At 46.5% G+C, this 13,348-nt stretch overlaps 1 protein-coding gene across 4 annotated transcripts in view; it reads left to right on the forward strand.

The window, feature by feature from the left end:
* The window catches only part of DAB1 (DAB adaptor protein 1), a 1,137,940-nt gene that overhangs the window by 725,238 nt on the left and 399,354 nt on the right, over nt 1–13,348 (forward strand). Inside the window, exon 1 of one of the 4 annotated variants that reach the window (XM_078451863.2) lies at nt 4,240–4,383. The exons of the other annotated variants lie outside the window; for them this stretch is intronic. The gene's annotated coding sequence lies outside the window, so the exon portion shown is untranslated. Of the gene's footprint in view, nt 1–4,239; nt 4,384–13,348 lie in introns of those variants that run through there. 4 annotated transcript variants of the gene reach the window in all.

The following is a 13,348-nucleotide window of genomic DNA, read 5'->3' on the forward strand; positions in this document are numbered from 1 at the left end:
AACCTGAGTGTAAACATGAACTTGAATGAAAGGGACTGTAAGAGGCTTATATACTTTAGGTATTAACCTTTGAAATTTTGTGCATTCTATACATTAGTGTACTTTGAACACATGATGTCTCTAGTAAGCTTGGTAGCAATGTTCCTACTGAACGTTATTCAAAATTTTATTAATCTGAGAGCTTTATGTGTATAGAAATATTAGCATATTCCTGGCATATGTGAGCACTAGAAACTATTTAATAAACAGTGGCTATATAATAACTCGTGTTTGAAACCCTTAGAGCTTACCGCACAACTTTATTATACTTCACCCAAAGAGAGGTATATTGGAAAAAAAATTATAGGAATAAACTGAGTTTTAAACAATACATAATACACAAAAATGAGCTACTTTTCATTCCTTTCATTGGAGGAGTAATTATTGCTAATTGAATTTATTTTTACTGACATTTGTTTTTGTTTTCAATCATGGGTCAATCTCAAACAGTACTTAGGCTACCTCTCTGCATAGCTTGAGAATCATGTGCATTAGGATGAATTATGTGAAATTCAATGAAACTCCTTTGTGCCCACCTGCCTGCCCATGCCCTTGGTTTTTTCATTCCATTGTCTCACAGCTCCTCACAGGCAGGGTCTGTTTCCGATTTATCATCATTCCCATTGCCTAGCACAGTGCCTGATATGTAAAAGGAACACCATAAATGCTTATTGATTTAAAATGAACTATTTTGGCATTATTCTAGAAAGAGGACCGATATTTGCTGGGTGACATATTTAGTGCTAGCCTTGTCTACTACATTATCTCACTTAAGGCTTACAGCAATCTCATCACACAGATGTCTCAAGAAGCAGGTATCACCACTGTAGAATGGAGACTTTTGAAGTTTAGAAAGGTGAGTAACTTGTAAAAAATAACTCAGGCCATCAGATTCCAAAGTCCATAGTCTATTCAGTACCCATTGAAAGGGATATTTTTCAGGGCACCCCGGGGGCTCAGTCGGTTGAACGTCCGACTCTTGATTTCCACTCAGGTCATGATCTCATGGTTTATTACTTGGAGCCCTGTGTCGGGCTCTATGCTGGCAGCACGGAGCCTACTGGGGATTCTCTCTCTCCCTCTCTCTCTGTCCCTCCCCCGCTCACTCTCCTGTGCTCTCTCTCTCTCAAAAATAAACAAACATTTAAAAAACTAAAAGGGATATTTCTCTCACAGAGCTGTCATGACGATGAAATGAATTAATGTATGGAAAGCACCCAGAGCCATGTCTGGAACATAATAACCAATGCATAGATCTTTGCTGTTCTTAGTACTTTGCTGTTGGATGATAAAGGAATGTTTATTGATTTTTCTCCTTATGCCACACTTAGTACAAATGACACTCTTATTAAAAGAGAAGAAAAGAAAAAAAACACCCTTTTAGATGAGCTCTTTCTTGATACGTTTAGCATGATAACTTAAAACAGTGCTTTCAGACTTGGTTTGGTTTAACTGAAAAGACTACTAATGTCTTCACAAAGTCCTTGGTGAGCAGCTTGCATGTGGTTAGTCTATATGTGACACTGTCTTCCAGCCTGGAGTTGAGAACAGCTGCATTTTGTTGCCCCTGTTGGATTTAGCGGGAACTTGCCTAGTTTCCGTGGTGGACCTTGTTCAACATTGAATAGAGGTAGAGTTTTACATGAGCCTCTTCCATTTCCATTACGTGGCCAACTCAGTGTTTTGCATTCCCTTCAAAGTCCGTAATCCTAACCCCATTGGAAAATAGAAGGAGGTGGAGGAGACGGGAAGGCAATAACTGTGATATGCAGGGTCTTAAAATACAGGTAAATGGTTTTGATGTCCTGTGGCTGTCCTCAAAGCCTTGAGAAACTTCAGTGGTTTTTGGTAGAGTCAGTGAAAAGTTAGACCTGTGTTCAGTTACCTAAAGTCTGACATTTGTCTCAGACACCTGAAGCGCATAATATTTTTATACACTCCCTTCCCCTATTTCAACCATCACTTCTCTGATTTGTCCATGTCTCGTGTTTTCTTTGTATGGAGTTCAGACTGAGGTCTACCTTGTTTTAATCTTAATTTTTAAATTAATTTTTTTTTTTTATTTTAGAGAGAGAGAGCACACACGTGAGAAGGGGAGAGGGGCAGAGGAAGAGAAAGGGAGAGAGAAAGAGAGAAAGAGAAGAGAAGAGAAGAGAAGAGAAGAGAAGAGAGAGAGAGAGAGAGAGAGAGAGAGAATCTCAAGCAGACTCCAAACTCAGCGTGTAGCTCCATGAAGGGCTTGATCCCATGACCCTGGGATCATGACCTGAGCGGGAATGCAGAGTTGGATGCTCAAGGGACTGAGCCACCAAGGTGCCCCTGAGGTTTGTCTTTATAGATGAGGAAACTGAAGTGTTTTATTCATCTTTATAGAGTTGCTCGGTGAGCCTAAACTTCCCACTAAATGAACTCTAAGTGTTCAGTGGCAACTCTTCCCACTTTCTAGAACTTTGGAAAAGTTGGAGAGACTTGAGCCTTTCTCTGGTTCCTGGCCATTAGATCTGGTCACACCCAGAAGTGGATAGAAACAGTAGAACCAAGGGTGGCCCCTCCCTCCCACCTTGCTGGGAGTTTCCTCTGATCAACTGTTCTCCCAAGATTGCATCCTGCCAATGACCTCACCAATTTTTCTTGTCTCTGTGTAAATTGCTATCTTTTCAGGAGGTGTGTGACAGCCTCCTTTTGCTAGGGCTTCCATTTGTACAGAAGCTGTTATTACAGAATAAGTTTAATGGGTCGTGAATTTTGTGCAGAAAGGGAGGGTCTCTCAATGACTTTGCATGTACCAGCCATGGACGTATTGGCTCCACAAGGAGTGCATTAGGCTAAATATTTTTAGCCCATTGACTCTGGGGGTAATAACCCTAAATGCTTCATTAAATTTTCATGGGTGAGTGACAGAAACTAAGGGGGGGGGGCGCTGACAAACAACAAAACCCAAATCTGCCACATTAGCTTTATTATTACCCCGCTGGAGGACAGGAGTGTGGCCCCTAAAAACCAACTTTGTGAGGAACTGTTGCCTGCCTGCTCCTTCCCTTTTCCCTCCCTGCTTCAGTGGGGGCAGCACTTGACTTTTTTCTCTCCCACGCCTGGCATTCTGGTATCTGGAAATAGGTTACACCACATCAGGCATTGACTGGAGTTGAACCCAGTGTCAGGGTAGAAGAATTTCCAGACCGCCACAGTATGTTCTGCGGTTTGGCAGATCTTTGTCAACTAAGCAGGGAACAACGGACTGTGTACTGGCTGGGGCCTTCTCCCGCGCCAGTCCCAGTCCCGTATTCGAGTCTGCAGATTGTCTTTTCCGAGTACTCTAAGAGGGGGGAGGGCGGATGGGAACTCGGAGTTGGAGCTAAACTGCGGCCCACATGCTCTCAGGGGCGTTGAGTTCCTTCCTGGGACTGAAGACGGCATGACCGTGACCGATGCCAGCCCACCCCCCCTCCCCCACCAACCAGCTTCGCGTGGGAAGCCTCAGCGGAGACTGAGGGCTGCCAAACTAGGGGTAGCCGCTGGGAACTAGCGCCCCCTCCCGCGAAGGGGCAAGGGGGCAACAGGCCCTCGCGGCCCAGCCTCTCGCTTCCTCCCCCCCCTCCCCCCCCCCCCCCCCCCGCTGGCACTGTTTATATTTGGGAGTGCCTAAGTTTGGAGGCTTGGATAAAAGAATAGACATTTAGAGGGGCATGAGGGAGGTCGGGCGGGCGCTGCTGCTGGTGGCGATGGTGGCGAAAAACGCTGGCGACTTTGTGAAAGCAGACTGTGGGAGCTCTGACCCCCCTCTCTCCCGCATCCGCTCCCGGCCGGCGCGGCCCGGGCGGGAGCCCCAAGCCCTCGGCTCGGCTCGCCTCCGTCCGCGCGGGGATGCGGGGTGAGCTCAGGGGCTCCGGAGGCGCGACCGCGAACCGCGACGCCCCCGCTCGCTCGCTCTCTCTGCCTCCTCCGCGTCGCCGCCGCGACTCGGCTAAGCTCTCCGAGCGCGCTCGGGCGGCGCAGAGAGCCCCCGGACGGGAGCGGGGACGGGCGCGGGAGCGGCGAGGCCCGGGAGAGGGGCGCGCCTCGGGCGGCCGGGGAGCCGGCAGGTGAGCGGCGCCGCGGGGCGCCGGGCGGGCGCGAGGGCGGGCGGGGCGCGGGCCGGGGGAGGAGGCGGGGCGGCGCGCGGGGCGGTCTCCTCCCCCTGCGCTGACGCGGGCCCGTGGCTCCTGGGGAGGATGGACCCAGCGCGGCGCTCGCCGGGGCTTCCCCGGGCTGGAGAGCGCGCCTGAGTGCCGCGGCCCGCCGGGCATGGGGAGCCGCTTCTTGGGCGGCTGCGGCAACGGAGGAGGATGCTCTCGGCCAGCCGAGGTGAGGCGAGGCGGGGGCAAGCCCAGCCCCGAGTTCAAAGCGGGCAGGTGCCGGGAGGGACAGGGCGCCCGGACGGCTCCGCTGGCGCCCCGGGCGCGGAGGAGGGCTCCTGGGACGCCCGTCGCGGGAGTTTGGCTGGGGGTGCGGAGGGAATGGAGACTGCAGTTTTCCGCTGGCTCCCTCCTCTTGCTGGGGGACAAGGGGCGACCTCTGCTCCTTCCTTCTGGCTCTCCCTCACCAACCCCAGCCTCCCTACTTGTGACCGCGCGCGGCCTTTCTCCAGACGGCCTCAGCCCAACACTTGTGTCTCTCGGAGACCCCCTGCTCCCTCCTCACTGCTGCGGTCCCGGCTCTTTCCACCCACGAGCCCTCCTTCGCCCACTCCAAAACCTGCCCGGTGCTTCCTATCCCTTCTCTCTGCGTCGCTAGCGGCGTCCCAGGGCCGGACCCTCTTCCCCTACTGCTCGGCTGAGCTGTGGCTCTGCCGCGACCTGTCGAACAAGTGGGTCTCTCCCTCTAACCCTTGCCCCGTTCGCAGACACCTTCAGAGCTGGGCCCTGCGTCTTCCCGATCCCAGCCCTTCCTGGGTCCTCCGTCGACTCCGTTCTCCGCCGCTGCGTCCCGCTCCCCAGGCTCCCCGCCACCCTGATAGCTCTTCTCCCCAGCCCGCCGCTCTTGGTTTCTGCTCAGGACTCCACGCTGTGCCTGGGAAGCAGAGCTCAGGGTTTGTTTGTTTTCCTACGGGGAAACTTTAAAATCGCCGTGGTTTGGCTCACAAAGAAGCCCTAACAGGAGGGCTCAGCCGCCGAGAGAACCTGGATCTGGAGTCCGAGATGGGGGGAGATTGTGTCGCGCGTCGGAAAGGCGTCTTGGGATGAGCGTACAAAGTAAATTTCAAAACGGAGGTGGTTGCTGTGGCCTGGACTCTCCTTCCCCGGCTGGTTGCGTCCCGCGGAGTATTATTGTGACCCCTGGTGGGAGGGCGCGTCTTTTCTCCGCACTTTTTAAAGCGCCTTTTTATCCCCCCTTGATGGTGGTGCTGGTGACCAGGGCGGGGGGTGGGGGAAGAGTGGGTGGGCACGAGGGAAAGCTGCCTGCAGAGGCTGATGCCACTTGGCTCCTGCCTTGGTCTCTCCCGAACCCGCCAGATTGTGTATGTTTCACTCTAAATTACCCGCCTCCCCCCAACTGCATCGCACAAGTCCTCATTGTTGGGGGTCGGCCTGGGCACTTCCGCCTGGGCAGGGAGAGTCTGAAGGAATGGGGTGGGGGTTGGGAGGCCGGGGGCGCTTGGCGACCGTGCTCCGGCTGTCGCCGGAGGCTCGGCGGCGTTCGGAGCGGAGAGCGCCCCGGCGCGGGCATCTGTGCGCTCCCGCGAGTGTCTGCGAGCTTGGCTGCGTGCTGGCGTGGGTCGGTGCCTGCCTGTGCATTTGGAGGCCTGCGCACGCCTGGGCTTAGATCCTTCGAAAAATCGGCGAGTGGAAAGCTTGCGGAATCGAGTGCGTCTTTTGCTGCCCGGGAGCTGGGCGGGCGGTCCGGCTAGCAAGTCCTCCGAGGTGGGTGCTAATATGAAGCTCCAGCGAGTCACCGGGACCCGAGCGAGGATCAGCTCTCGCGTCTCCCCCCCCCCCTCCCCTTCCTGCTGGCCCGTTGTACGCACTTTCGCAGTGTTGATAGTTTCGAATAAAGGCCTTGTGGGGGTTCCTCTGACACTTCACAACAGTTAACATGTTTTCAAGTAATCATATAAATTAAAGGTGGCTTGCGTTCAGAACCCCCTAATTATCCGGTTCACGCTTGTACATTTATGTGCCAATTATAGGTCTTCAGGAAATCCATAAAATTGTAAACCATCCCCACCCCCTGAATTAGCACCCATTGTTTTTATTATCTCAATGATGAGTGATTCTGGATGGAACCCTGAATTGCACGGGCAAGGAGATAGATGTTCAGGGGCCAGAGATGGAGAGCTGGGCTGGAGTAGGAACGAACACTCCACAACACCCCCCTCCCCCATCTCTTTCACTTCCTATCCTGACAAGGCTTGGTGACAATTCTGGAATTTGAAAGGGATCAAAGATTTTCTTGATTTCCTATTGAGAAGGGCAACCTAATCAAAGCCGTATAAAAGTCAACTTCTAAGCAATCAGAAATTGTCTGCTGATGTCCTTGATTGAAACCCCAGCATTCAAATGGAGTATTGAAGAACGCACAGACATGGCTTTTGAAGCGCTATTGTTCTTTTCCATACACAGAGGCCCTCGTAAAGGTTTCGGAAGTTCAAAATGCAGTGACTTGAAAGACTGACATTGTAACTATTTGGCGACGCTAAGGGCATCAGCAGGGATGAGAGCAGAGGCCGAGGTGGGAAGTGCAAACGTGTGTTACTGTCTTCTTGGGAGCAGTGCAGCTCTCCAGTGGGAATTCGGTTCTAAGCATCAAGTTGGCAATTAAAATCTCTTCCTAAAGCAGATTTAGAAGATGATTTTTAGTAGTTTTTTTTTTTTTTCTTGGTGGTTTGCTTAAGGTCTGAATAGGCATATCTGAAACATTTAATCATGTTCATTGTATTCAACAATAAAATCTGAATAAAAATTACTTATTGTTGATGAAGCTCCTCTCACAAGCTGTTCCACAGTATGTTTCAGTTGTAAGATACACCATTGTGGGAGGCTGCGGGGAAGAGATGCTATCGCTTATTGTTCTGGTTCTCCCCAGGCCCCAGAGGAATATGCTGCTTCACTCCCCTTTGCCTTCCAAAGTAATTTCCCTTCAGTGGGTGGGTGTCTGGCTTTGGTACCTGATAGTACCCTTCTTAAAAATTGCATTTGGTGGATTTCCAGTGCCTGGGGCCACCCTGCAGGCAGATGAAGCATCTAATGGAAGCAGCATTGCATTTTGATAATTCACTCAAGTCAAACATTTTATTTTTGTAGGAATTTAATCCCTCTCTCAAACTAATAAAGCTAACAAAGCAAGAAAATCACAGTTTATGTCTTTTGGATGGCACTTTAAAAAATTGCCTACATGGAAGGCTGTTGTCAGGAACTTCCGATCGTTGTTGAGGGCTTACTGTGGCAAAGAATGTGCACTGGTTGAGTTAAGGAATTGAGGATAGGTCATATGACCTCTCAGAGCCTCAGTTTTGTCATTTGCAAAACGAGGACAATACTGCAGATTACCTATGTGATCTTTGAGCAATTTTTTAGAGAAAACTGCCCCAATTGGGCGCTTTGGCATGTAACAGGATTTCAGGAGGACGGTAACTAGCATGCAGTCCTGCTAAGAAGATAGGATAATCTTTGGAATTAGAAGGCCAAGGTCCAGTCCACGCACTTTCTGACTTTGTGATGTTGGGCAAGTCACCTGTCTTATTAATAAAAATAATAAGAATAATTGCTCTTTTGGAGCACTTACTAAGACTCAGGTACCCTTTGAAGTACTTTGCATGCATTCCTTTATTTAATCTTTAAATAACCCTAGGCAGTGAATAGCTGTATTCTCATTCCCATTTGATTGATAAGGAAATGGGGGGGGGGGGCACACAGAGAGTTGGTAACTGGTCCAAGGTCACACAACAAATAAGGTACAGAACTAGAGATTTAAATCCAAGAGTTCTGGGGATGCCTGGGTGGCTCAGTTGGTTAAGCCTCTGACTCTTGACTTCTGCTCAGGTCATGATCTCCTGGTTCCTGGCTTCAGCTGCCATGTTGGGCCACACGCCAACAGCATTGGGATTCTCTCTCTCCCTCTCTGTCTGCTGCTCCCCAGCTTGCACTCTCTCCCTCTAAATAAGTAAATAAACTTAAAAAAAAAAAAAAAAAAAGTAAATCCAAGCATCCTGGTCCCAGGGTCTGCCCTGACCACTGTGTTATGCTGTCTCTGAGTGGAGAGGCAGTCCCAGCTGTCTTTCACAGTGGTTGTAAAACTTAAGAGGGAATAATGGAATAGACTTTCTGTAGAAGCAAGCTGCGTGTTTTTCTGAGTGTCAGATGTTGAGAACATAAAGTGAGTGTTGCTCTGTTGTCAACAGGGCATTGGGCTGATGGTCGATGTTTTGAACACTTGCGACTTGATGAGAGTTTTGGTCAGTATGTTGACATCCGTTTGCGCTGTTAAAATATTCAGTAAGCAGGTACGCAGAGATAGCATTACTGCTGTTGTCTGTTACCAGCTGTGATAAGCAGAGATTTATAACATTAAAAGGTGGTATAACAGGTGGGTGGAAGTCTGGACTTGGGTGCTAAGACTACCGGGGTTCAGTCCCCAGTTCCTCCAGCCCTGCCAGCTGGTGGCCTTGACTGACTTCTCTAACCTCTCTATACTTCAGTTTTCTTTACAAAATAACAGACCTGCTACCTAAGATTGTTGTGAAGATTATGGAAATTGACACCCAAGTGCTTGGAACAGTAGTTAGCATGTAATGTTACTTAGCTGTTAACGTTATCCTTCAAATGAGATCCAAATTCTCCCCTTTGATAATGAAAAGTTCTCTGTTACCAGTGTCCTGAGGCTTAAGTATTCTAACAGTGTCCATTGTTTGTTGTTTTTTTCCTTTTCCTAACCAGGAGATGGGGAGGAAGAGATACAGTTTAGGATTCCAGGCAAAAGTTGTTTTGTTTAGCTTATTAGAAATTGAAGGGAATTGTGAAGTACACATAACATGCTAAAACCTCCATGGCACTGTACTTTTCAGCAATTGTTTTGAGGAAAATAAAGTGACTATTTGCTTGATTGGATTCTGGTAGTGGAATAGTGAAGTCTCCCTGTTTACAGATTGGAAAATGAATCAGGTTGGAGGAAACACACAACTTTACAGCTGAGAGACACCATTGGAACCCAGAATTCTTAGACTCCTTGTCCAGTGCTCTTTTTTCTAGACCAGAATGTCTTCTATACCAGGATAGAGAAGTGACCTGAAATATAAATAAAAATTGAGTGGAGGGGAGATATTGCAAGACTAAGAGCAGGAGCCAGTCAGATGTTCTGTTCTAAAAAAAAAAAAAAAAAAAAAAAAAAAAAAGTGTCCGTAGGAAAAGAAAAGAAAACCCCTTTTCTGTAAGTACATTCATGTTCATGGAAACTAGCACTGAACTCAATCTATGAAATGCATATTAGCAGGATATGAGTCCATGATGAAACACATACACACACACAAGTCGATTAATGACTTCAACACTTTGCTTAGGTTGGAGAGCAAATGATTGGGTTTCTTTTTCTGTGAGATGCTCTTTGTATTTTTCTTCCATTTAGTTTTCAGATATGGAAAGGTTTTGGTTCAGGAATCATAAAACTCCTCTGGCTTCTATTTCATGAAATATGCAGCATATTCTATTGGAGAGAAATTGCTGGCTTGCTTTTATTATTATTATTTTTTTTATTTGAACCTGATGTATAACCAATCTGCAATGCCAGTGGGGGATGCTCATAAAGAGAAAGGAAAACAGAAATACAATTCTGCTGAATAGAACAACTCATAGCTAAAATGATACAGATTTTGTGATGGCCAAGATGGGCTGTTTAGCTTAGGGGATAAAAATGAGAGGAGTGCCCTCACAGATAGATGTGACAGTTCAGGGTGACTTCAAGTCAGTGTCGACCACCTACAGTGCATCTGCAAAATGACCAACCCCGTGTATAAGCTCTGAGCTTCATAGCAATTTGACTCTCTCTGTTGGTTAGTCTCTGTTTCTTCTTCTTCTTTTTTTTAATGTTTATTTTTTTGAGGGGAGAGAGAGCAGGGCAGGGATGGAGAGAGAGTGAGACACAGAATCCAAAGCAGGCTCCAGGCTCTGAATTGTCAGCAGAGGGCCTCATGCGGGGCTCGAACCCACAAACCATGAGATCATGACCTGAGCCAAAGTCGAACGCTCAACCAGCTGAGCCACCTAGGCACCCCAGTCTCTCTGTTTCTTGACTAGACCCTGGTAATCTGCTGGTTCACCATCCATCAGTTAAGCCATCCTTTCCCCCTCTTTTGTCTCAGTTTGTCTCTTTTTCAGTCTTTGTATCCAATATATCTACTCTTGTTAGTGTCACATTTGCTAGTAAAGACTGAAAAGTTAACAAATAAGCCTGGAGAGTATCTGGGAAATTGACTCAGGTCACCCACATAGGCACCACTTCTGTGTCCATTTAACACATATTGCCTGAGCGCCTACTTTGTGTCTGGCCCTGACTCTGTGCTCAGCGTTGTGAACAGTATCGAGATGCAGGGGTACAGCCTCTGTCATCTAGGCATCCTGCCTCATGCATAAATAATTGACGCAGGGTGAGATATGGTACAGAAAATATCTGCGTGGCACTGAAAGCGTCCAGAAAAGTAATTTATTATATCTGAAGAAAGGAAAGAGTGGGGAAGGCTTCAAAGAAGAGATTGCATTTCATCTGGAAGCTGAAGTTTGACCAGGAGTTTTTCAGGGCTTGAAGGCATCCAAACTGGGAGAACTGTGTGGGCAAAGACAGGTGGGCATGAAGGTTCCTCATTGGCTTGGAGATAGGCATAGTTCGCTGTGGCTGTAATGTACAATATGTGGCTGAAATGGATTACTTTATAGAGCATTTTCAAGATCGTGTTCCAGGGAACATTAGTGTTCCCCAAGATGGTTATGAGTATTTCAAAAGAAAGAACATTCAGAGAGAAAAATGTCCCATGCCCCAAGATGTTTGAAAATCACTGAATTATATATCTTACTCTTCTTAAGACATGGTATTTACTGACATAGTAAAGCGTCAGAGGTTTCCTCCAGTTAAAAAAAAAAAAAAAGTCATTTAACTTATTAAGGTCTCAGTTTGCTTGCCATAGTACCTCTGATTTCAAGGAGCCCTTTTCAGTCTTATGAGATAGACCAGGGAACATGTTTGTAGGTAATCACTTAATGGGTTTTAAGAAGAGGGGTTAATTTTATCATGAGAGCAATATGTATGATTTGAAATGTAGTATAGTATATATATATAAGACCTAAGACGAAGTGGAAGTAACAGGATAGCGAAAGCACTTGTACTCACCACTCAACTTAAGAAATAAACCCACGCAAATGAGGTTGAAGCCTCCTAGTAACCTTTTCCTGGTCATATCTCTTTCCTTCAGCCAGAGGTAACTGCCGTAAATTTGGTGTTTATCATTTCATATAATTATTTTGAATGTTCTTTTGGGAAGAAAAAGAATTCCATTGAATTCTTACCTGATTTCTAGCTGGTCACTATAGAGATAATAAGAAAGAGCTGATTTGTCTAGGAATTTTCCGTGAATAAAGGACATTTACAAGCTTCTCAAAGAAGGAAGTGTGGCTTCTCCTTTTAACAACAGTGTCTGGAATATAGTAGATGTTCAATTAATTTCTGCTGAATTGAATTGTGTGCATTCTCGTAGTACATTAAGTTCATGTGCATACAAAGATTGGGGTGAAGTAATGGTTTTGTATTGACAGTATTGAATTTCCTTTGTTCACTGATCTTGACAATATAGTTTTTTGTCTTGTAAACTGGATCTGTAATTGAATAGTAACTGTCATCAACTGAAAGTCATTTCTTGATTATTTTTATTTTAGAGAGAGAGAGAGAGAGTGAGTGAGTGAATGAGTGAGCCAGCAGGGGAGATGGACAGAGGGGGAGAGAGAAAGAGAGAATTTTAAGCAGGTTCCATGCTCAGCATGAAGCCTGAAGTGGGGCTAGATTCCACGACCCTGGATCATGACCTGAGAGGAAATCAAGAGTTGGGTGCTCAACCAACCGAGCTACCCAGGTGCCCCGACTAAAAGTCATTTTTGTGTTTTCTTGACATCGTTTGGAATCAATAATAACTACTTACCCAAATCTGCCCTATTGATTTGGTAAAGCTGTCCACTTCATTAGAAGAAAAATAACTACAAGTGTTTTCAATCAAAAAGGATATTTGTAAATTACAATGTAATTAATTACTCGGTACCCAGACACTACATACTTTGAAGGTTTATCCTTAGGGCCCCAAGAAATAATTTACTGTCAATAACAGGGTGTGACAATTAGGCACAGTCATGCCAATGCAAGCATCTCTCTTGGTGTATGTGAGGGACATCTTCTTGGAAAAGCTCCATCTGAAACACATGTCATATTTGGGAGACATTTTCCTTCTTATGTTATCCTAGCCTGTATTCATGTATACATGTCAACATGTACAGTAAACGCTACTACATTGCTGAGGGGTGCATGGTAGAAAGAATGGAAAGACAAAGTGGAAAACTTGTAGGCTCACTGGGGGAGATCATGGTTATGTGGGAGATAGTAGGTTAGCTTTTCCCATGAGGTTTATGTTGATCATGGCTGAGAGTCCACCCCTTTGATTTTCTCTTTGATTTTGCCCGTACAGGTTTCAACGAGCAGTTTGGGGAGTAACAGTAAAGTCCAGGAGATAGCACAGTGAGAGTCAGCCTTGGGTATGACTGATCATCGGCAATGCATACAGTGTACACAGGGTGAGGAAGAGATGCCATGCACTGCCATTCCCTCGTGAGTGCCTACGGGTGCCCATGCACTGTGATGATGGCACACGATCGTGCTTGTCTGAGATTGGAGGACTTACTCTGAGCAGTATCATGTGCATGCTCACAGAAGTTCTCAGTATAAAACACAACCATTCAAACATTAAAATTAAACCAGAAGTTCCGGTAATCCAATTGTGGATGAAGTCAAAGATGGGCCAGCCATATGCTGAATCTAAGCTATGGGTGTGTATTGTTAGAACGCAGTGAATGCAAAAAGGTTACTGTAATTTATTCCTTTGGGAAGATGAATAGATTTATAGACCACATAGAAGTTGGATTCTTGCCAACCTTCTGCTATCTTAGTAATTTTAATGTAGTTGAATTTATCAATCTTTTCTTTTATGGTTAGTACTTCTTATGTCATGTTTAAGAAACTCTTTTTTTTTTACTCTGATGTCCTAAAGATACTGTCCTTTATTATCTCCTAAAACTTTTATTGTTTT

The sequence above is a fragment of the Panthera onca genome, chromosome C1, assembly GCF_046562875.1.
Source record: "Panthera onca isolate mPanOnc1 chromosome C1, mPanOnc1 haplotype 2, whole genome shotgun sequence".
Taxonomy (NCBI): Eukaryota; Metazoa; Chordata; class Mammalia; order Carnivora; family Felidae; genus Panthera; species Panthera onca.